We start from the raw sequence: 24,999 nt of genomic DNA on the forward strand, positions 1-24,999 counted from the left end.
GGCAAAGATCTTATTTCTGGACTGCAACATTGTAAGATTGTGCCCTCCACTGCACTTGATTGGTAGTTTATACTACACTGCTCAAAAAAATAAAGGGAACACTTAAACAACACAATGTAACTCCAAGTCAATCACACTTCTGTGAAATCAAACTGTCCACTTAGGAAGCAACACTGATTGACAATAAATCTCACATGCTGTTGTGCAAATGGAATAGACAACAGGTGGATATTATAGGCAATTAGCAAGACACCCCCAATAAAGGAGTGGTTCTGCAGGTGGGGACCACAGACCACTTCTCAGTTCCTATGCTTCCTGGCTGATGTTTTGGTCACTTTTGAATGCTGGCGGTGCTTTCACTCTAGTGGTAGCATGAGACGGAGTCTACAACACACACAAGTGGCTCAGGTAGTGCAGCTCATCCAGGATGGCACATCAATGCGAGCTGTGGCAAGAAGGTTTGCTGTGTCTGTCAGCGTAGTGTCCAGAGCATGGAGGCGCTACCAGGAGACATGCCAGTATATCAGGAGACGTGGAGGAGGCCGTAGGAGGGCAACAACCCAGCAGCATGACCGCTACCTCCACCTTTGTGCAAGGAGGATCAGGAGAAGCACTGCCAGAGCCCTGCAAAATGACCTCCAGCAGGCCACAAATGTGCATGTGTCTGCTCAAACGGTCAGAAACAGACTCCATGAGGGTGGTATGAGGGCCCGACGTCCACAGGTGGGGGTTGTGCTTACAGCCCAACACCGTGCAGGACGTTTGGCATTTGCCAGAGAACACCAAGATTGGCAAATTCGCCACTGGCGCCCTGTGCTCTTCACAGATGAAAGCAGTTTCACAATGAGCACGTGATAGACGTGACAGAGTCTGGAGATGGCGTGGAGAACGTTCTGCTGCCTACAACATCCTCCAGCATGACCGGTTTGGCGGTCTGTCAGTCATGGTGTGGGGTGGCATTTCTTTGGGGGGCCGCACAGCCCTCCATGTGCTCGCCAGAGGTAGCCTGACTGCCATTAGGTACCGAGATGAGATCCTCAGACCCCTTGTGAGACCATATGCTGGTGCGGTTGGCCCTGGGTTCCTCCTAATGCAAGACAATGCTAGACCTCATGTGGCTGGAGTGTGTCAGCAGTTCCTGCAAGAGGAAGGCATTGATGCTATGGACTGGCCCGCCTGTTCCCCAGACCTGAATCCAATTGAGCACATCTGGGACATCATGTCTCGCTCCATCCACCAACGCCACGTTGCACCACAGACTGTCCAGGAGTTGGCGGATGCTTTAGTCCAGGTCTGGGAGGAGATCCCTCAGGAGACCATCCGCCACCTCATCAGGAGCATGCCCAGGCGTTGTAGGGAGGTCATACAGGCACGTGGAGGCCACACACACTACTGAGCCTCATTTTGACTTGTTTTAAGGACATTACATCAAAGTTGGATCAGCCTGTAGTGTGGTTTTCCACTTTAATTTTGAGTGTGACTCCAAATCCAGACCTCCATGGGTTGATAAATTGGATTTCCATTGATTATTTTTGTGTGATTTTGTTGTCAGCACATTCAACTATGTAAAGAAAAAAGTATTTAATAAGATTATTTCTTTCATTCAGATCTAGGATGTGTTGTTTAAGTGTTCCCTTTATTTTTTTGAGCAGTATATTTAGATACTTCAAATAAACTCAGCAAAAAAAGAAATGTCCCTTTTTCAGGACCCTAATTAATAAAAATCCAAATAACTTCACAGATCTTCATTGTAAAGGTTTTAAACACTGTTTCCCATGCTTCTTCAATAAACCATATACAATTAATGAACATGCTCCTGTGGAATGGTCATTAAGACACTACCAGCTTACAGACGGTGGGCAATTAAGGTCACAGTTATGAAAACTTAGGACACTAAAGAGGCCTTTCTACTGACTGAAAAACACCAAAAAGGAAGATGCCCAGGGTCCCTGCTCATCTGCGTGAATGTGCCTTAGGCATGCTGCAAGGAGGCATGAGGACTGCAGATGTGGCCAGGGCAATAAATTGCAATGTCCGTACTGTGAGACATGATCCTGACACGACCCTCCAGCATGACAATGCCGCCAGCCATACTGCTCATTCTGTGTGTGATTTCCTGCAAGACAGGAATATCAGTGTTCTGCCATGGCCAGCGAAGAGCCCGGATCTCAATCCCATTGAGCACGTCTGGGACCTGTTGGATCGGAGGGTGATAGCTAGGGCCATCCCCCCCAGAAATGTCCGGGAACTTGCAGGTGACCTTGGTGGAAGAGTGGGGTAACATCTCTTGGATTTTGGCCCGCCAACTTTTCCCTAAAATACTTCAGCGAGCAGGCCTTTCTAATTGACCTCGCCTGGGTATCCTGGAAGGATATTGACCTCATCCCGTCAGTAGAGGATGCCTCGTTGTTCTTCAAAAGTGCTTTCCTCTCCATCTTAAATAAGCATAACCCATTCAAAAAATGTAGAACAAAGAACAGATATAGTTCTTGGTTCACCCCAGACTTGACTGCCCTTGACCAGCACAAAAACATCCTGTCGCGTTCTGCATTAGCATCGAATAGCCTCCGCGATATGCAACTTTACAGGGAAGTCAGGAACCAATATACTCAGTCATTTAGGAAAGCTAAGGCTAGCTTTTTGAAATAGAAATTTGCTTCCTGTAGCATTAATTCCAAAAGGTTTTGGGACATTGTAAAGTCCATGGAGAATAAGAGCACCTCCTCCCAGCTGCCCACTGCACTGAGGATAGGAAACACTGTTACCACCGACAAATGTACGATGATCGATAATTTCAACAAGCATTTTTCTACGGCTGGCCATGCTTTCCACCTGGCTACACCTACCCTGGCCAATAGCTCAGCACCCCCTGCGGAAACTTGCCCAACCCCCGCTTTCTTTCACCCAAATCCAGACAGCTGATGTTCTGAAAGAGCTGCAAAATCTGGATCCCTCTTAATAAAATTATCCGCAGAAATTGTTGCAACCCCTATTACTAGCCTATTCAACCTCTCTTTTGTATCGTCTGAGAACCCCAAAGATTGGAAAGCAGCTGTGGTCATCCCACTCTTCAAAGGGGGAGACACTCTAGACCCAAACTGTTATAGACCTATATCCATCCTGCCCTGCCTTTCTAAAATCTTCGAAAGCCAAGTTAATAAACAGATCACCGACCATTTCAAATCCCACCGTACCTTCTTCACTATGCAATCTGGTTTCCGAGCTGGTCATGGGTGCACCTCAGCCATGCTCAAGGTCCTAAACAATATCATATCCGCCATCGATAAAAGACAGTACTGTGCATCCGTCTTCATGGACCTGGCCAACTCTGTCAATCACCGCATTCTTATCGGCAGACTCAATAGCCTTGGCTTCTCAAATGACTGTCTCGCCTGATTCAAATGTGTCAAATCGGAGGGCCTGTTGTCCAGACCTCTGGCCATCTCTATGGGGGTGCCACAGGATTAAATTCTTGGGCCGACTCTTTTCTCTGTATATATCAATGATGTTGCTCTTGCTGCTGGTGATTCTCTGATCCACCTCTACGCAGATGACACCATTCTGTATACATCTGGCCCTTCTTAGGACACTGTGCTAACAAACCTCTAAACGAGCTTCAACACCATACAACACTCCTTCCGTGGCCTCCAACTGCTTTTAAATGCTAGTAAAACTAAGTGCATGCTCTTCAACCGATTGTTGCCCGCACCCTCCCGCCCGACTAGCATCCCTACTCTGGATGGGTCTGACCTAGAATATGTGGACAACTACAAATACCTAGGTGTCTGGTTAGACTGTAAACTCTCCTTCCAGACTCACATTAAGCATCTCCAATCCAAAGTTAAATCTAGAATCGGCTCCCAATTTCGCAACAAAGCCTCCTTCACTCATGCCGCCAAACATACCCTCGTAAAATTGACTATCCTACCGATCCTCGACTTCGGCGACGTCATTTACAAAATAGCCCCCAACACTCTACTCAGAAAACTGGATGTAGTCTATCCCAGTGCCATCCATTTTATCACCAAACCCCATATACTACCCACCACTGCAACCTGTATGCCCTCGTTGGCTGGCCCTCACTACATATCCATCGCAAAACCCACTGGCTCCAGGTCATCTATAAGTCTTTGCTAGGTAAATCCCCACCTTATCTCAGCTCACTGGTCACCATAGCAACACCCACCCATAGCACACGCTCCAGCAGGTATATTGCACTGGTCATCCCCAAAGCCAACACATCCTTTGGCTGCCTTTCCTTCCAGTTCTCTGCTGCCAGTGACCGGAATGAATTGCAAAAATCTCTGAAGCTGGAGTCTTATATCTCCCTCTCTAACTTTAAGCATCAGCTGTCTGAGCAGCTTACCGATCACTGTACCTGTACACAGCCAATCTGTAAATAGTACACCCAACTACCTCATCCCCATATTATTACTTACCCTCTTGCTCTTTTGCACCCCAGTATCTCTACGTGCACATCATCATCTGCACATCTATCACTCCAGTATTAATGCTAAATTGTAATTATTTTCACCTCTAGGGCCTATTTATTGCCTACCTCCCTACTCTTCTACATTTCCACACACTGTACATAGATTTTTCAATTTTTTCTTTTCTTTTGTGTTATTGACTATACGTTTGTTTATGTGTAACTCTGTGTTGTTGTTTTTGTTGCACTGCTTTGCTTTATCTTGGCCAGGTCGCAGTTGTAAATGAGAACTTGTTCTCAACTGGCCTACCTGGTTAAATAAAGGTAAATATATATATATTTTTTTATATGTAAAAAATTATACAACAATAGTGATTGGGAGTCCCATAGGGCGGCACACAATTGGCCCAGCGTCGTCCGGGTTTGGCCGGTGTAGGCCGTCATTCTAAATAATAATTTGTTCTTAACTGACTTGCCTAGTTAAATAAAGGTTAACAACAACAATTCAAATAATGACTGACATATTTTCATTAAAAACGTTATTTTTATGAATTTATTTTATACTATTTAATCCTTCACAAGATATAGTCCCAACCCAGAGGTTCGTTCTAAATGTTCCATTGCCATACTGGCTGGCAATGTTCTTATCCCTTGATCGCTAGCTAGCCAACTACGGCTAACTTACAGTCACATCAAAAAGTGCCAGAATAACAGCAAAGTAGCTGCATTTGCATTTGTTGAAGCTGTTTTCTTGTGAAATTTATTTGGATGCAACCAAAACAATGAGCTAATGAGGCGCGATTTTGCCTGGCATAGAAAATGTGCTCACTCATCATGACACTGTTGTTCAGAGAAGCTAGCCAACAACACAGCTATTAATTGATATTGACACAATTTATATATATTTCTATATATCCATAAAAATGATGCCAGCTGATTGTTGATTTCGACTGGCTGAGAGACTCTGCCTGTCTGTCCGTCTCATCCCGACAGTTCATTACTATAGGACAGTTGGAGGTCAAATTTGAATATTGAAACAATGTTGCAAATCTCCGCTGTTGAAAACTAACTGTTAGTCTAAAAGAAATGTGAGATAATGTATAGATGATTTTTATAGTGGAGATCAAGTTTATAAATTGCTTGGCTGGGCTGATGAGACAGTGATTTGCACAGTCAGATGGAACAGAGTAAATAGGCATTTTAACGTCATAGATTTAGCCGGTGGTAACTTGTGGAATAGACACTGGCTGGAATGTGGTTTTAACCAATCAGCATTCAGGATTTGACCCACCAGTTGTATAATGTATGTCATGCAATGCTGAATAAAATATAACCAATTTTTAAAGCCTCTTATAAAGTTGGTTTTGTAGCATAAATTGGGAATTTGATATTTTTGACAGATATTATGATTGTCTGTTTCATATGTGCAAAGTAGTTAAAATGCTGTCAGATCGACTTTAAACCTCTATCCCAACTTACATGACAATACATCATTCTATCTACATGCTTTTATTTGGGTTCCCATGCAAATTATGCTTCTTTAACATAATTGAATGTTTCTTTAAGTCTGCAGCTAGTTACTTGAAATGAGACAATCATGTCAAAACATGATACAAAATTGTATCCACTGACAGAAATAGCTAATGAAACACTAGCTTCCTGAGAAGGCACATTAATGTTTACAGTATTAGCTGGCTGGGATAGTCAACTGTAACATTAGCTAGCTTTCATACATTGGCTAAATGGTCAACGGAGTTACCTCCTCATATGATCAAGACCAGTCATATTGCATTCTACATATTTCAAGTGCACTCGAAAGCAGATATTTATCTTGTCTTTGGGAGCTAACATTAGTTCCTCTTAACACACGGACAGCATATGTACGAGGGGAGTTCTGATTGGTTCCAAGTTCAGCAGTTTGCAAATGTGCCTTAGCAAACAGTGTTGAAATATACTTTTTCTTTGAAAATGTGCAAGAATTGAAGCTGACATTTTTTTAAAGTAATCATAAGAATATTTAATTGTCATATACAAAAAAATCTGCTCCTCCCTCGACGTAAATAGACCAACTACACTCTTGAATAATGCAACAATTCGCAAGCATGTGCAGACAATTACAGGGTTTATTTTCTTGTCCGTACACATTACATTAGCTGACAATACACAGCTAACTCCTGCTAGCGAATATAAAATATTACCCCTCCCATACAAATATAAAAGTACAGTAGCATTATCATACAGTGCCATTCATATTATAATATAGCTTGGCTTCACAGTTAGGTAATGTAAAAGCTAGCTAGCTAAACAAAATAATTTCTGCATCCTTCTCACATCAACATGCTGGCTGCTGCTGAATGCTGACTCTTAGCTGAACCACAGCTAAAATAAACAAAAATACAAACATGTAATGTGCTGGTCCCATGTTTCATGAGCTGAAATAAAAGTTATCAAAAATGTTCTATTCGCACAAAAAGCGTATTTATTTCAAATTTTGTGCACAAAAGTGTTTACATCTCTGTTAGTGAGCATTTCTCCTTTGCCAAGATAATTCTTCCACCTGACAAGTGTGGCATATCAAGAATCTGATTAAACAGTATTACACAGGTGCACCTTGTGCTAGGGACAATAAAAGGCTACTAAAATGTGCAGTTTTGTCACACAACACAATGCCACAGATGTCTCAAGTTGAGGGAGCATGCAATTGGCATGCTGAGTGAAGGAACGATCACCAGAGCTGTTGCCAGATAATATAATGTTAATTTCTCTACCATAAGCCGCCTTCAACGTCATTTTAGAGAATTTGGTAGTTCGTCCAATCGGCCTCACAATCGCAGACCACATGTAACCATGCCAGCCCAGGACCACCACACCCGGCTTCTTCACCTGGTCTGAGACGAGCCACCCAGACATCTGATAAAACTGTGGTTTGCACAACTGAAGAATTTCTGCACAAACTGTCAGAAACCGTCTCAGGGAAGCTCATCTGCGTGCTCATTGTCCTCACCAGGGTCTTGACCTGACTGCAGTTTGGCGTCATAACAGACTTCAGTGGGCAAATCCTCACCTTCAATAGCCACTGCCACACTGGAGAAGTGTGCTCTTCATGGATGAATCCCAGTTTTAACTGTATCGGACAGATGGCAGAATGCATGTATGGCGTCTTGTCGGTGAGCGGTTTGCTGATGTCAACGTTGTGAAGAGAGTGCCCTGTGGTGGCGGTCGGGTTATGGTATGGGCAGGCATAAGCTACTGACAAAGAAGACAACTGCATTTTATCGATGGCAAGATTGAATGCACAGAGATATCCCAATGCCCATTGTCGTGCAATTCATCCGCCTCCATCACCTCATGTTTCAGCATGATATTGCACGGCCCCATGTCGCAAGGATCTGTACACAATTATTGGAAGCTGAAAATGTCTCAGGCCTGCATACTCACCATGTCACACATTGAGCATGTTTGGGATGCTCTGGATTGACGTGTATGACAGTGTGTTCCAGTTCCTGCCAATATCCAGCAACTTTGCACAGCCATAGAAGAGGAGTAGGACAACATTCCACAGGCCATAATCAACACCCTGATCAACTCTATGCGAAGGAGATCTGTCACGCTGCATGAGGCAAATGATGGTCACACCAGATACTGACTGATCCATGCACCTACCTTTTTTTTAAGGTATTTGTGACCAACAGATATATATCTGTATTCCCAGTCATGTGAAATCCATAGTTTAGGGCCTAATGAATTTATTTCAATTGACTGATTTCCTTATATGAACTGTAACGCAGTAAAATCTATGACATTGTTGCATGTTGTGTTGATGTTTTTGTTCAGTGTAGATAGGAGCTATTAGGCTTAAACTGTCATATTAAAGTTACCTTAGAATAAACTAGGCTTCATTTGATCAGTATCATGGAAGTCATTAGGCATCTATGAGGTCAAAGCAAATTGGGACTGAAATGTTGATAATTCCCTGGGGAGTTGCTTCTTGTCTAGACATGAGATTTAAACACGTTGAGATTTAAAGGTACGGCGACAATTTCAGAATGTAACAGGCTGTTAGTACAATTTCAAGTAAAAACTAAATAAAACAAGTCTCAAAAATAAGGAGAATGTCTGTTAATTATAGCTGTTTCAAAAACATTGCTCTGCAATTACAATTTTTACTGTAAGAGTGTTGGCTCAATGAGACGATTCTGTTTAAACTACCCTGCTCAGAGGGGGGGTAACTGTTGGGCGAGTGTCGTGTGCTACCTCCGGACGTAGTGGTCAAGACATGACACGTTCACCAGTTTACATTGCAGTAAAATGTGTAGCCGGGGGAATTTTTGCAAAAAGTCTAGTAAGTGTGAAGACCCTCATTATCTTAGAGATAATGAGGGTCTCGAAGATCAGAACTCGAAAAAGGAAAAACTTAAGATAAAAACATTTGAATGGACGAATACTCTACCATATGCAGGGCTAATATGAGGAAGAGAGGATAGAGTTGGAGGGGGGAGAAAAACTGTAGCCTATCCACCTATTATGTTTTAGCTTGCATCTTTGATGTCATCAAGTGCACATTCATAATCATTTATACAATTAGAAACAGGACTTAAACCTAAGTACTGACTTCAGACAGGGCACCATGGTTAAGGAATTCCTCAGAGAAGTAATAGGCACAGGGATATATTTTATGAATGGGATCTTCTTCGAGTCCCAGTACTTTCCCTTGGCATATGCATTTCAAAGAAACACATCAATGTTGGGCAAAAGCTCTCTCCTTGCCCTTCTCTTCCGCAAACCTGCCTTTAACATCTATAGTCCATACTTGAATTATCTTATATTCTCTTTAGCAAAGACCCCATACTGTGACTCTGATATCCCCCTGCAAATAGCTTATCTCTGAACCGCTCCTCCTTCCACACAGAGGGACATCATTTATATCTTGCCATACCCAAATGCCACACACATACACACAGCCTCTGGGCTTTCCACACAGATGTCGGATCTTAATTTGATCATCCTGTTGCAGGAGAATGCAGGACATTTTAAACTTGTAGTGTATTTGACATTTAAAAATGGTTCTGAAGTTTGTAATCTTCACTTTTTTTCCTTAATTTTTCGTTAAAAAAATTATCAACCCCTTCAAAAATGTATTACAATGTATGTATCAACCCCCATTAATTATAATCCACATTTCCAAGATTGCAGGATTATTTTCCAAATTGGTTTAAATTAAGATTCTATATCTGTACAAACTGTGTTGAGCAGTGACAAAGGCTGTTGGTTGTTCCATCCTGCTCAGGACTTTATTCAGCATAATGACCATGCTGCTGGAGCACGACCCACACCATTGGCAACACGAGTCGGGAGGGCAACCGTGACTTTGCTGGAGGAGAAGCCTGCTGCTCTCCCCCAATTAGGCCACCGAGCCAGCCCAGACACCCGCTGCTCTGGAGAGAAAAGGGACTTGAAGCGTGTTTTCCGCAGCCTCCCACTCATACAGTTCATTAAATGTTGAAGACGAGACAAGGGAGAAGACGAGATTGAAGGAACACGTCCTTATGCATAACAAGTCTCCCTGTAACACTGACTGAGGGTTGGTTCTCCATTACTATTATGTGTGCTGTGTGTGCTAAAGTAAAGGCTGGAACAAATACGGTCTCCAGGGATGTCTGCACAACATAAACTGTCAGCTCTGCTCTATTGTTTTTTCCAAGGGAATCTAAAACCACACAGAGCGCAAATTGTACATTTGACAGATTATTCAATGAAACATTTGAGCAGCAGGTTGAATTAGGCTAGTTATTAGATCATTATTGATAACATGAGTAAATGAGTCCATGAGTGAAAGAAACTCAAATCAGTGTAATCTATTGCTATGGTAGCTGTATTGTACTCTCTTTCTCTCCAGATTAATATTGTTTATTGCATTCCTTATTTGCTGGGCTTGTCAAGCAGGCTAACAGAAACAGTAAGATCGTATCAATATCCTGAGAGCTGGACTGCATACAGCAGGGAAGGACCATGAATACATCAACATAACAACAACAAATTAACCTTTCAGAACATAATTCAAGAACCAAACTTTTATGATGACTTCTTAGCTGTTGTGGAAATCAGGTTTTGTGTATCTCAAGCAATCAGAAAGCTAAAAGGCCTCTGGGAGCATCACAATCTTGAAATGTTATCTGAAAGGCTGTCAGAGAGTGGGTGCTAAGGAAATGGAATGCTGTGTGGAGTCTACAAAGGGGTGGAGTCAGGACACCTGAGTCAACATCTTCAGTTCATTTCATTGTCTAACATCCAGATATTTAACAATTCTCATATTATACACTGCTCAAAAAAATAAAGGGAACACTTAAACAACACATCCTAGATCTGAATGAAATAAATAATCTTATTAAATACTTTTTTCTTTACATAGTTGAATGTGCTGACAACAAAATCACACAAAAATAATCGATGGAAATCCAATTTATCAACCCATGGAAGTCTGGATTTGGAGTCACACTCAAAATTAAAGTGGAAAACCACACTACAGGCTGATCCAACTTTGACGTAATGTCCTTAAAACAAGTCAAAATGAGGCTCAGTAGTGTGTGTGGCCTCCACGTGCCTGTATGACCTCCCTACAACGCCTGGGCATGGTCCTGATAAGGTGGCGGATGGTCTCCTGAGGGATCTCCTCCCAGACCTGGACTAAAGCATCCGCCAACTCCTGGACAGTCTGTGGTGCAACGTGGCGTTGGTGGATGGAGCGAGACATGATGTCCCAGATGTGCTCAATTGGAATCAGGTCTGGGGAACGGGCGGGCCAGTCCATAGCATCAGTGCCTTCCTCTTGCAGGAACTGCTGACACACTCCAGCCACATGAGGTCTAGCATTGTCTTGCATTAGGAGGAACCCAGGGCCAACCGCACCAGCATATGGTCTCACAAGGGGTCTGAGGATCTCATCTCGGTACCTAATGGCAGTCAGGCTACCTCTGGCGAGCACATGTAGGGCTGTGCTGCCCCCCATATAAATGCCACCCCACACCATGACTGACCCACCAACAAACCGGTCATGCTGGAGGATGTTGCAGGCAGCAGAACGTTCTCCACGGCGTCTCCAGACTCTGTCACGTCTGTCACGTGCTCAGTGTGAACCTGCTTTCATCTGTGAAGAGCACAGGGCGCCAGTGGCGAATTTGCCAATCTTGGTTTTCTCTGGCAAATGCCAAACGTCCTGCACGGTGTTGGGCTGTAAGCACAACCCCCACCTGTGGACGTCGGGCCCTCATACCACCCTCATGGAGTCTGTTTCTGACCGTTTGAGCAGACACATGCACATTTGTGGCCTGCTGGAGGTCATTTTGCAGGGCTCTGGCAGTGCTCCTCCTGCTCCTCCTTGCACAAAGGCGGAGGTAGCGGTCCTGCTGCTGGGTTGTTGCCCTCCTACGGCCTCCTCCACGTCTCCTGATGTACTGGCCTGTCTTCTGGTAGCGCCTCCATGCTCTGGACACTACGCTGACAGACACAGCAAACCTTCTTGCCACAGCTCGCATTGATGTGCCATCCTGGATGAGCTGCATTACCTGAGCCACTTGTGTGGGTTGTAGACTCCGTCTCATGCTACCACTAGAGTGAAAGCACCGCCAGTATTCAAAAGTGACCAAAACATCAGCCAGGAAGCATAGGAACTGAGAAGTGGTCGGTGGTCTCCACCTGCAGAACCACTCCTTTATTGGGGGTGTCTTGCTTATTGCCTATACTTTCCACCTGTTGTCTATTCCATTTGCACAACAGCATGTGAGATTTATTGTCAATCAGTGTTGCTTCCTAAGTGGACAGTTTGATTTCACAGAAGTGTGATTGACTTGGAGTTACATTGTGTGATTTAAGTGTTCCCTTTATTTTTTTGAGCAGTATATTCAGTTTGATTAGTATTTTACACACATTAACAACATGAAGGTGGATGTAGATCTATCAAAGAGGGTAGAGACATTGGAGATACATTTTAGAATACTGTGTCACGATAGCCAGACAGAAGACACAGTAAATGCACTCATTTGGTGGCAGGGTGGGATCTCTGTAACTGTTGGTTTTAATGACAGTGATACTTTGTCGCGGTCCTCTTTGACATAAATGCGTCATCCAGCTGTAATGTGTCCCTCTAACGAGGTTAACCCCTGAAACGAGCATAATGACGAGAGGATGGGGCCCCAGGTCCATTTTGATCTTTCAGAGGGCTCCTGACTCATTCTGTTCCAGAGTTAATGTGATTGAAGTCTGACAAACAAACACCATTCCCCCCAGGGATACTAAAGGGTTGTGAGTTACACAATCCAACATCAATGACCTTGTCCCATTGGGGACTATGATATCTCGTAAAATAGACAGAGTAAGGCTAAAGTTAAGGATACAGAAGCCAATATTTTTACTTACTTGGTAAATAGGTGCTAAAAGTTACCTTTATAAATTGACTAATGTTTGTGTATAGCCGAAGAAAGATGTAAGCTGAAATGCAATTCTTAGACCTGAAGGATGTCCTTTTAGTGAAATGGTTAAGACTGGGTTAGCAAGCAAGATACCCAGGTTTGATTTCCACTGGTTACAAGTCCTAATGTCTCAAAGATATTATGTAAACTGTTATAATACTATTTCTGAATCTGTATTGGATACCATCTCCACCTGTCTTTGCTTGGAAGCCGTTGTACACATTAGCTAGGTTTCCATCAAATTCTTTTACAGATTTTTATGTGAATATGATCAAATGTGCATTTAAAAAAAAAGGCATTTCCCCACCAATGGTGTGTTGCCATCAGACTGACTAAGTTGCGGATAAAAGGCTGTGCGTGATGACATAGTGCAAATAAAAAGCACTTTTGCATTTAAGTTTTCATGTACTAAATAAAATACATGAGTTTAATGTGTTTACATTGCATTTTCCATTTCACTGCTAGGTTTGTCACACATACTACTATGATAAATGGCAAACTTGCCCAATCTGGTTTCCAAGCATGCTCCCTAGACAACAGTTTGCGGATAAAGTGGACGCTGGACAGGTAAGGTTATATGAGATGGATAACAGCAGGATCATTTTTATTTGTTAATTGGCAGCTAAGCACCGATCATTATGTCACTAGTATACAAATTAAGACCCTTAATATTTACTGGAAAGGAGCATCAACCTTGCACTTTCACCACCCAAGCCTAAACTGTGCATGCTTATCCAAGTTGCAGTCGGAGGGCCACACATAGCATTGCGTGACTGTACTTCGACATGTACCTCGACATGATTATTCTATCAACAATTGCGAAGAAATCGTTTCCACCACAATCCGTCGCATAATTATTCTTATCAACACAAAAAGATCTGCCATGTCGAACAAACAAATTGTCGACATTTATAAATTGTACCTACACTTCCTGTTTCCATCACCCACACACTTTTTTTTTTATACACCATGACTCTACTCGGTTAAAAACTGTGGATGGGAACATGGTTTGTGAGGACATTCATTAACTAGATTGATTTGCAATTTGTGCTTTGTAAAAACAACTGTCCAGGTGAAATAAGCAGATACTGTATATTAGTAGTTCAGGGTATCAAGATTTTTATTTATTTATTTATTTTATTTCACCTTTATTTAACCAGGTAGGTAAGTTGAGAACAAGTTCTCATTTACAATTGCAACCTGGCCAAGATAAAGCAAAGCAGTTTGACACAAACAACAACACAGAGTTACACATGGAGTAAAACAAACATGCAGTCAATAATACAGTAGAAAAATAAGTCTTTATACAATGTGAGCAAATGAGGTGAGATAAGGGAGGTAAAGGCAAAAAAAGACCATGGTGGCGAAGTACATACAATATAGCAAGTAAAACACTGGAATGGTAGATTTGCAGTGGAAAAAAATGCAAAGTAGAAATAGAAATAATGGGGTGCAAAGGAGCAAAATAAATAAATACAGTAGGGGAAGGTGTAGTTGTTTGGGCTAAATTATAGATGGGCTATGTACAGGTGCAATAATCTGTGAGCTGCTCTGACAGCTGGTGCTTAAAGCTAGTGAGGGAGATAAGTGTTTCCAGTTTCAGAGATTTTTGTAGTTCATTCCAATCATTGGCAGCAGAGAACTGGAAGGAGAGGCGGCTGAAGGAGGAATTGGCTTTGGGGGTGACCAGTGAGATATACCTGCTGGAGCGCATGCTACAGGTGGGCGCTGCTATGGTGACCAGCAAGCTGAGATAAGGGGGGACTTTACCTAGCAGGGTCTTGTAGATGACATGGAGCCAGTGGGTTTGGCGACGAGTATGAAGCGAGGGCCAGCCAACAAGAGCGTACAGGTCGCAGTGGTGGGTAGTATATGGGGCTTTGGTGACAAAACGGATGGCACTGTGATAGTGTAAGGCTCGTCGTTGGTAGTAGAAGTGGACCAAGGCGTAGCGTGGTAAGTGTTCATGATACTTTATTTCAAGTTCTGTCAGGCTCAGAATGCTAAACAGAAAATAACCTCCCACAAACACAGGTGGAAAACAGGCTGCCTAAGTATGATTCCCAATCAGAGACAACAATAGACAGCTGCCTCTGATTGGGAACCACACTCGGCCCAAAAACAAAGAAACAGAAAACATAGACTTCCCCACCCGAGTCACACCCTGACCTAACCAAACAGAGAATAATAAGGATCTCCACAGTCAAGGTGTGACAGATAGACTGCATCCAATTTATTGAGTAGGGTATTGGAGGCAATTTTGTAAACGACATCGCCGAAGTTGAGGATCGGTAGGATGGTCCGTTTTACGAGGGTATGTTTGGCAGCATGAGTGAAGGATGCTTTGTTGCGAAATAGGAAGCCAATTCTAGATTTAACTTTGGATTGGAGATGTTTGATGTGAGCCTGGAAGGAGAGTTTACAGTCTAACCAGACACCTAGGTATTTGTAGTTGTCCACATATTCTAAGTCAGAACCGTCCAGAGTAGTGATGCTGGACGGGCGGGCAGATGCAGGCAGCGATCAGTTGAAGAGCATGCATTTAGTTTTACTTGCGTTTAAGAGCAGTTGGAGGCCACGGAAGGAGAGTTGTATGGCATTGAAGCTGTTCTGGAGGGTTGTTAACAGTGTCCAAAGAAGGGCCAGAAGTATACAGAATGGTGTCGTCTGCGTTAAGGTGGATGAGAGACTCAGCAGCAGCAAGAGCGACATCATTGATGTATACAGAGAAGAGAGTCGGCTCAAGAATTAAACCCTGTGGCACCCCCATAGAGACTGCCAGAGGTTCAGACAACAGGCCCTCCGATTTGACACACTGAACTCTATCAGAGAAGTAGTTGGTGAACCAGGCGAGGCAATCATTTGAGAAACCAAGACTATTGAGTCTGCCGATGAGGATGTGGTGATTGACAGAGTCGAAAGCCTTGGCCAGGTCAATGAATACAGCTGCACAGTATTGTTTCTTATCGATGGCGGATAAGATATCGTTTAGGACCTTGAGCGTGGCTGAGGTGCACCCATGACCAGCTCTGAAACCAGATTGCATAGCGGAGAAGGTGCGATGGGATTCGAAATAGTCGGTAATCTGTTTGTTGACTTGGCTTTCGAAGACCTTAGAAAGGCAGGGTAGGATAGATATAGATCTGTAGCAGTTTGGGTCAAGAGTGTCCCCCCCCTTTGAAGAGGGGGATGACCGCAGCTGCTTTCCAATTTTTGCGAATCTCAGACGACACGAAAGAGGTTGAACAGGCTAGTAATAAGGGTTGCAACAATTTCGGCAGATAATTTTAGAAAGAAAGGGTCCAGATTGTCTAGCCTGGCTGATTTGTAGGGGTCCAGATTTTGCAGCTTTCAGAACATCAGCTGACTGGATTTGGGAGAAGGAGAAATGGGGAAGGCTTGGGCGAGTTGCTGTGGGGGGTGCAGTGCTGTTGACCGGGGTAGGGGTAGCCAGGTGGAAAGCATGGCCAGCCATAGAAAAATGCTTATTGAAATTCTCAATTATAGTGGATTTATCATTGGTGACAGAGTTTCCGATCCTTAGTGCAGTGGGCAGCTGGGAGGAGGTGCTCTTATTCTCCATGGACTTTACAGTGTCCCAGAACTGTTTTGAGTTTGTGTTGCAGGAAGCAAATTTCTGCTTGAAAAAGCTAGCCTTGGCTTTTCTAACTGTCTGTGTATATTGGTTTCTAACTTCCCTGAAAAGTTGCATATCACGGGGGCTGTTCGATGCTAATGCAGAACGCCACAGGATGTTTTTGTGTTGGTTAAGGGCAGTCAGGTCTGGAGAGAACCAAGGGCTATATCAGTTCCTGGTTCTAAATTTCTTTAATGGGTTATGCTTATTTAAGATGGTGAGGAAGGCATTTAAAAAAAATAACCAGGCATCCTCTACTGGCGGGATGAGGTAAATATCCTTCCAGGATACCCGAGCCAGGTCGATTAGAAAGGCTTGCTCGCTGAAGTGTTTCAGTAATGAGTGGAGGTCATTTGACCACTGACCCATTACGGATGCAGGCAATGAGGCAGTGATCGCTGAGATCTTGATTGAAAACAGGAGAGGTGTATTTAGAGGGCAAGTTGGTTAGGATGATATCTATGAGGGTGCCCGTGTTTACGGCTTTGGGGTGGTACCTGGTAGGTTCATTGATCATTTGTGTGAGATTGAGGGCATCAAGCTTAGATTGTAGGATGGCTGGGGTGTTACGCATCTCCCAGTTTAGTCACCTAGCAGCACGAGTTCTGAAGGTAGATGGGGGGCAATCAGTTCACATATGGTGTCCAGAGCACAGCTGGGGGCAGAGGGTGGTCTATAGCAGGCGGCACCGGTGAGAGACTTGTTTTTAGAGAGGTGGATTTTTAAAAGTAGAAGTTCAAATTGTTTGGGTACAGACCTGGACAGTAGGACAGAACTCTGCAGGCTCTCTCTGCAGTAGATTGCAACTCCGCCCCCTTTGGCCGTTCTATCTTGTCTGAAAATGTTGTAGTTAGGGATGGAGATTTCAGAGTTTTTGGTGGCAGTGAATAAAACAAACTTAGGGAGGAGGCTTCTAATGTTAACATGCATGAAAACAAGGCTTTTACGGTTACAGAAGTCATCAAAAGAGAGCGCCTGGAGAATAGGAGGGCCTGGATTCACCTCTACATTGCCAGAGGAACAGAGGAGGACTAGGATAAGAGTACGGCTTAAAGCTATGAGAATTGGTCGTCTAGGACGTCCAGAACAAAGAGTAAAAGGAGCAGGTTTCTGGGGGTGATAAAATAGCTTCAAGGTATAATATATACAGACAAAGGTATGGTAGGATGTGAATACAGTGGAGGTAAACCTAGGCATTGAGTGATGATGAGAGAGATATTGTCTCTAGAAACATCATTGAAACCAGGTGATGTCATCGCATGTGTGGGTGGTGGAACTGAAAGGTTGGATAAGATGTGGTAGCTGTTCCTGATAGTACAGTAATAATAGCTATTAAAGCCCCCCGGCAATTATTTTAATTAATATCATAACAGACAGGAAAACATTTCCACATTTTGTTCTGAATTCACTGATACAATTGGTCGACCGACCACTATGAATTTTGATTATCATTCCATTAATGATCCCAATTTTGTATCACTATGGGACCATTTTTTAGAATGAAAATAATGTGACCACAGTCTCAGTCTTATCATGCATCACCATCATTCTGTGCTAAGAGTTTAACCTGCCAGCAGGAACCTAAGCAGTTTCCATCTCTTTCCCTTCCAATACAAACAGTCCCTTCAAATCAAGCAGTGCACCATACAGCAGCTCACTCTCACAAATCTTCCCCAGAGACAGTGAACACAGTCTCCCTGCTGCTGCGGGACTCAAAGCAGTCGACTGGTGGGGTGGAAATTGACATGGGGAATATTTAGGGAGGCAGGCAAGTCTGCTGCTGCTTGTACACTCCATCTTCCCTCGTACCCTCTGTTGGTGCTATCCACTAGAGAGCCTGATGGCTCCTGCCGTTTGTCTCACCACTGCCTTTAGAACAGGAGTCATTTGATGGGGAAACAGCCTATTTCATTATATTGTTGTGGTGACATTTTTATGATTTAGAAAGTCTCCAGGGGACAGCAGCTTAAGCTCTTGGGTGTGTTGAGCCAAAACCTTCCAATAGAGGGGTTGTGTTTTTGTCCTGGACTCTCTTTTTCACTCTCTTTCTCTCTCTCTCCCTCTCCCTGAGATCTGATCACCTTGCATAACAAAGTGCAGACTATGACCTGCTGTGATGGGACTGTGCTGTTGTCTCCTGATAGCTGTGGTGAGAAATCTCGGACTAATCACTGTCTGTGTGAATGTTTAAGTGAGTCCACAATCTATTTAACACCTCATTCAACCATGAAGATGCCATTAAGACAATATGAATAATGGAACTCTGGCTCTGACCTTCTTGTTGACCTGTCCTGGAGGAATGGACCTGAAAAATAGTTAACAGGGAGATTGAATTACCATAAGCCAACCAACCCAACCAATCACAGAATTTACCAGAAAGAGATCATGGTGTAGGATCAATAATGATCTGAGTTGAACTATTGAGTTGACCAATGAACTATTGGTCTGTACAGTACACCACCACGGATGGAAAAGAGTGGGACAACCATAAACAACCCATTCCCGTTGGAATGTCTAGTCCAGCTACCCTAGTGTCAATTAATGCATGTTGTTGTGTTTTATTTAATGAGACTTTAATGACTGTGTATAATGCACAGCACCTGGTTGCTGACGGCCTGGCACCGACCCAAACAATGAGACCAACATCATTCAGCGTCCCCCTGCCCAGAGCGTATTACACTCTGAAATCAGGTTGAGAAGAAAATGTATTCAAAAGTGAACCTATTTTAGCAACGAACAAGGGGGAAAAACTGATATTTACAGTTTTAGTTAACTAAAATATAAACGCAACATAGTTGCGTTATACTGAGTTCATATAAGGAAATTTGTCAATTTAAATAAGTTAACTAGGACTTACTCTATGGATTTCACATGACTGGGAATTTAGATAAGCATCTGTTGGTCACAGTACCTTAACAAAAAGGGAGGGGCGTGGATCTGGTGTGACCACCACTTGCCCCATGCAGCAAAAAGCCACATTTCTTCAGACTTCTGAGGTTGAAGAGACGCTGTTGTGCCTTCTTCACCACACTGTCTGTGTGGGTGGACCATTTCAGTTTGTCCGTGATGTGTACGCCAAGGAACTTAAAACCGTCCACCTTCCACCTTCTCCACAGCTGTCCCGTCGATGTGGATAGGGGGGTTCTCCCTCTGCTGTTTCCTGAAGTCCACGATCTCGTCATTGTTGGTAATCAAGCCTACTATTGTGTCATCTGCAAACTTGATGATGGAGTTGGAGGCGTGCATGGCCACGCAATCATGGGTGAACAGGGAATGCAGGACGGGACTGAGCACGCAGCCTTGTGGGGCCCTCAAAGCACTACTCTCAAAGCACTTCATGATGACAGAAGTGAGTGCTACAGGGTGATAGTCATTTAGTTCAGTTACCTTTGCCTTCTTGGGTACAGGAACAATGGTGGCCATCTTGAAGCATGTGGGGACAGCAGATTGAATATGTCCGTAAACACACCAGCCAGCTGGTCTGCGCCTGCATGAGGACGCGGCTAAGGATGCTGTCTGTGTCGGCAGCCTTGCGAGGGTTAACACATCATGGGGTACTCTGTTCACAACGTTGACATCAGCAAACCGCATGCCCACATGCCACCATACACGTGGTCTGCGGTTGTGAAGCTGATTGGACATACTGCCAAATTTTCTAAAACAATGTTGGAGGCAGCTTAAGGTAGAGAAATGAACGTTCAATTCTCTGGCAACAGCTCTGGTGGACTATCCCCAAGCAAAACGACTGATAAATAGCTAACAGAATAGCTACATGGAGTATCTGAGTTAACCTTGTATCCTTATTGACCTTTTATTTCAATGTTTGCACTGTCTCTATGCACACTCACTGGGCCCTGCACACACACACAGTCACTCCAACACACACACCAACACTCACTCCATCTTTTGCTCTCTCACAAATAATATGCACATACATTTATACTGACTCTACACCCACTCACATACAAGCTGCTGCTACTCTGTTGATCTTATCCTGTTGCCTCGTCACCTTACCCCTATACATATCTACCTCCATCAATCCAGTATCCATGCACATGTAAATGGTATCGGAACTGAATTTTTAAATATTTCTTGAATATAGTATGCTTGCTTGTTTACTTTATTGTGTATTTCATATTTCCTATTCTTATTTCTCGTGTTTTTTTCTAGTGAAACATTGTTATTAATTATTGCATTATTGGGTTTTTGAAACTTGAAACTTCCTGCAGTCAGCATGACAATTGCACGCTCCCTCAAAACTTGAGACATCTGTGGGATTGCGTTGTGTGACAAAACTGCACATTTTAGATTGGCCTTTTATTGTCCCCAGCACAAGGTGCACCTGTGTAATGATCATGCTCTTTAATCAGCTTCTTGATATGCCACATGTCAGGTGGATGGATTATCTTGGCAAAGGAGAAATGCTCACTGACAGGGATGTAAACACATTTGTGCACAACATTGAGAGAAATAAGCTTTTTGTGCATAGGAAACATTTTGAGGATATTTTATTTCAGCTCATGAAACATGGGACCAACACTTAACATGTTGTGTTTATATTTTTGTTCAGTGTATTTTGCACACACACACACACGCATGCACGCACACGCACAAACACACGCACCTGCACTAACAAGGTTACCCAACCCTCTTTGGCTGGGTTGTATTTCCCAAAGGCACATCCGTGCAGTTACTATGACTCCACTCCATAAAGGAAATGACCAAGTCAGTCCTTCAGAGAACTGTTTACTTGATTTCCTAGACTCTACCCCACAGTTTCTCTAATGGGTATTTCACCATGCAAGACCTGTCTTTGTCTTTAGACCTGAGAATCAAAGTGGAGCTGTTGTTTTGCTGCTGTGCTGCATTAGTGGATTTCTTTGAATTAGGGTCAGAGGAATAAGGAACAGAGGTTAGATTGAGAAAGCGTGTAGGGGTTCTTAGCTGTTCTTCACCTTGATGTCTTTGAGACCCCAGTAGTCGATGTCCTTCTTCTCCACAAAGAAGAACCCTGCACTGGAGGGGGAGGCAGAAGGACGGATGAACCCTGCAGCTAGGGATTCCTCAATGTAGGTCTCCATAGCCTTGGTCTCCGGACCCGACAGAAAGTACAGTCGTCCCCGGGGCGGAGTGATGCCTGGAAAAAGGTCAATCCTGCAGTCATATGGTCGGTGCAGCGGAAGCAAAGTGGCCTGGGACTTACTGAACACCTCCCGGAGGTCCAAGTACTCCACTTGAATGGAGGAGAGGTCCGGGGCAACTTCGGAGCCCCCAGAAAGACGGCCCGGGGCAGGCTGTGCTGACTTCAGGCAATGGGCGTGGCAAAACTGGCTGCAGCCCATGATTGCACCGGCAGACCAGTCAATGAGGGGATTGTGTCGCTGGAGCCAGGAGAATCCCAATACCACGGGAACCTGAGGAGACTTAATGAGCAGGAATTGGATCGTCTCACTGTGGTTCCCTGACACACGTAGGTTGATGGGGGTACTATTGTGGGTGACTCGGCCTATAGAGCACCCGTCCAGTACTCCAACGTCCATGGGAATGGAGAGGGGCTGAGTGGGGATGTCCAGCTCGGAAGCCAGGGTAGCGTCCATAAAGCTCTTATCGGTCCCAGAGTCGATGAGTACCCGGAGAGATTTTGACTAGTTCCCCCACAGCAAAATGGCATGAAAAGGGATGCGATTAAGGGGAGAGGAAAAGTTCTCAGTATGGCCCACCAGAGTACTTGCTCCTACCGGTGAGCCTGGTCATTTAATGGACAGGTGGCAACGAAATGACAAGTAGTCTCACAATACAGGCAACTCTTAGTGTGAAGCCTGTATATCCATTCAGCTGGAGACAGCCTAGCTATGCCTAGTTGCATAGGCTCGGGAAGAGGTGAATCTGCAGTCTTCGGAGACTCTCAAGGTAAGTGGGGTTCCCGGGAAATCGGGGTGTCCGGGGAGGCGGCGCTGCTAACAGCTGGGTTGCTGAGGGGCTGGGAGGTTACCGTCATGGTAGTCTGCCTAACAGACAACCCGCGGAATTGCTCCAGCAATGTGTTCAATGCTTGGTCATGGCGTTCGGCCAAGGTCTGGAACCCTTCCATAAGACCATGAATCAACTCCTTGTGCCTTCCAATGGTGGCTCCTTGGGAGGAGACGGTGTTGCATAGCTGGTCCAAGTCTGCTGGGTCAGTCATGGCCAGTTCGTACTATCATGTTTCAGATAAGACCCAGAGGCAGACAGTGTCGAAGTAAAAAAAGTTTATTACTAATATAGGGGCAGGCAAAATGACAGGTCGAGGGCAGGCAGAGGTCAGTAATCCAGATAGGGTGCAAAAGGTATAGAATGGCAGGCAGTCTCAGGGTCAGAGCAGGCAGGGGCCAATAATCCAGTGTGGTGTGGCAAGGTACAGAATGGCAGGCAGGCTCAAGGCAGGCAGAATGGTCAAAACTGGGGAAAAACTAGAAAACAGGAACTAGAACAGACAGGAGCAAGGGGGAAAACGCTGGTAGGTTTCACTAAAACAAAACAGACAACACAGGTATACATACACTGGGGATAATGGGGAAGATTGGCGACACCTGGAGGGGGATGGAGACAAGCACAAAGACAGGTGAAACAGATCAGGGTGTATCAGCGGCAATTACAGTTATGTCTTCTATGTTTCCAATGCTTAATATCTGTTAATCACTTTATCCTCTAGTGAGAATTCCAGTAAATTTCTACTTTGCTTTGGCTCTGAAGTGATTAACGCACACATTTGGAAGAATAAAGTTATAAATGAAATTATGCTCATGCTCTTCTGACTGAACAAGTAATGCTAATGTTTGTAGAACTTTGTTGCCAGGATTGGAATGTGACGGCATTTTAATAACACAATTATGTGTGTTTATCTTATTTTCCCCTCATATAAAATAGCAGAAAGACAAAATCGTCTTTGAGAGCTTTTGGAAGGTAGAATAAACATCATGACATTTTGACTTGAAATGAAAAGCAACATTTCCTCCATGTACATGTATCTACTGACATACTGGGACTTCAATGGCCTTAAGAGGCAGGGTCATCTCAGTGGGGACAGGTCAGGATGGTGAGCACACACCAGATTCAGCATCATTAAACTCTTGCACTACACATTTTCTACATGCTTTAGTTTCAATTTATGGGAATGTAATATAACCTAAAAACAAACCTAAGCCACTGGGAAAGAGACCCGAGTCAGAATGTACTGTAGCCTACACCAAAGTCTGATGAACACCTTTGTGATTTGCTGAATTAAGAGGATTACAGTTCCCAGAGTACACCTGATGTTACCAAGCTATGTCTCCATCAAGACATGATTGTTGTGATTGCGTTGTGTTAAACAGAAAATATCATACAACTGTCTTCTGAGTTGTACATATAGCGCAAGCTAGATCACAGTCCCCTTAGTCTCGAATAACTTAACTTGCATACACATGTAACCCTCTCACCAGGCTCGAATATGACTCTCACAATATTAACTTATGTAGAGTGCCTCAACAGAATGGGATATTGGGTGAGAAGGACATCTCCAATAAGAATTCCTTTTGTAAACTATCTAGGGTTAATGACAATAGGGTATTAACTTCAGATGAAATTATTATAGGTTTCTGTTATTGAATCAGGATAAACCATCCCATGCATTAAATTAAATTGAAACAATCAATGACTCCACCAAGGCAACATACATAACGTTCCATATGTGTATTAAAACATTTTCAAACACAAATACATTTTCAGACGCAACATCAAAAGAAATTTAAAAAATGATAAACCCCAATGAGTCGCGCACAACCCGTGTCCAAATTACTTCAAGTTTGCTTAAATAAACCGTTGGCGCGCGTTAGAGCTCCAAAAAAATTGACGACACCCAAAAATATCCAGATGCACCTCCCGTTGTGGTTACTCACTACTTGGTAGATATTCCCTCAGCGAAGTATGGCAGTTCCATGCAGGTTTCCTCACAAAGTCCAAGGCAAGCACAGCTACCCATGCAGACAGTACTCCTTAGCCGTAACTGATATCCCATGGGAACACAAACTCGTTAAGCTTCCCAAACAATTATCTCCCGGTGACACACGATGCTAGGCTAACCTCAAGGCTGGCAAATACCTCCACGACGAGACGGTAGCTTCAGTATCTACTAAGTTTTAACAAAACTATAGCAACTCTTTTATAAAATAAAATATGTATTTCCCTTCATGTCTTAGTAAGTATGGGTTTTGTTCTAGTTCTGTCGTCTTTTTTAACTAATTTTTCTTCACCAACCGTCCTAAGGTAAAACGTCCATCCTTTTATCAACGTCTTTTTCCCTCTCTTTTTCCCCAGGCCTCCCGTTAACCAGGTCAACTCCCATTGGCCACAACTTAACAAGCCACCTTATTGGTCAAAACTTGAACTTCAAAGTAAAACAAACTATTCACTTATACATTGAATAATAATTTCTTCAAAAAGCATAATGC

Source organism: Salmo salar, chromosome ssa16 (assembly GCF_905237065.1).
Source record: "Salmo salar chromosome ssa16, Ssal_v3.1, whole genome shotgun sequence".
Taxonomy (NCBI): Eukaryota; Metazoa; Chordata; class Actinopteri; order Salmoniformes; family Salmonidae; genus Salmo; species Salmo salar.